Genomic DNA, 1,011 nt, shown 5'->3' on the forward strand with positions numbered 1-1,011 from the left:
TGCTCTTCAATGCCAGTCTCATATCACACTTGTCCCAGCAGGTGAGTACAAATACAGAAGATGAACACAACTTTGGTATCAGCTGCAAAACCAACATTGCAGCTTCAGCTTTGCAAATTGTACATGGAGGGTCTTTCGTTGGTATGGAGATGCTGTTCAATATGGTAGTCCAAATGCAAATGTTGTTGTATTAATGTAACAGTAGTGGTTGACTGTGCATATTGCATTAAATATTAATTGTATTATTATTGTCTCATGCAAAATATGACATCAAATATAGGACTCATTTATCAGTTATGTAAAATTACAGTATTAAAAGATAAAATACTAACTGAACAGAAGAACGCTGAGGTTTGTGGAGAATTTAGTCGTGATGTGGGAGATCTACAAAGTGAGGCAGATGGGTTTCCCACCTGTGGAGTTGATCATGCACAGGATTGTGGCTCAATCCTTATTTCCAGCACTGGGAGAGAAATGGGAGTCTGGAATTATGGGCAGGTTGAGACGATGGAAAAAGAACAACCAGGGAAGTCGGGGTAGGTTTCCAGTTCTTTAACTGAAGAAGCCTCTTGAATGAGAGTTGAAATGTCTTTAAGAAATTTGAGGAAGTCCCGTTGCTTTCTTTCCAAGCTATTTAGACAGCAAGGGAAACCAAATTACCACCGTGTGGATGGAGACAATCTGATGGGGAACCAAAGTCAAAGCCCCTGGATAACCAAGCAGATAACCCGGCAGTGCTGGAAGCACCTAAAAGGAGGAAAATAGGGTGCACTTACATTTTACCATAAGTGTATGTGAACAGTTACAGTGGTGGATGTTCATATTAAACTTCAAATTTCAGGTCAGTACATGTGCAAGTAAACTGTAGACATCTGAATGCTCCATTTATGGTAGTGTTTATTCTTCTCTTGACTTTGAATGAAGTCAGTGAGAGAAGATAAATGTGCAACTCTGGCTGGTGTTCAAATCTTCTGGTTGTGAGCAACAGCCTGTTATGAAACGGCTGTGTGC

Source organism: Pundamilia nyererei, unplaced genomic scaffold, assembly GCF_000239375.1.
Source record: "Pundamilia nyererei isolate P.nyererei 1_Seehausen unplaced genomic scaffold, PunNye1.0 scaffold00098, whole genome shotgun sequence".
Classification (NCBI taxonomy): domain Eukaryota; kingdom Metazoa; phylum Chordata; class Actinopteri; order Cichliformes; family Cichlidae; genus Pundamilia; species Pundamilia nyererei.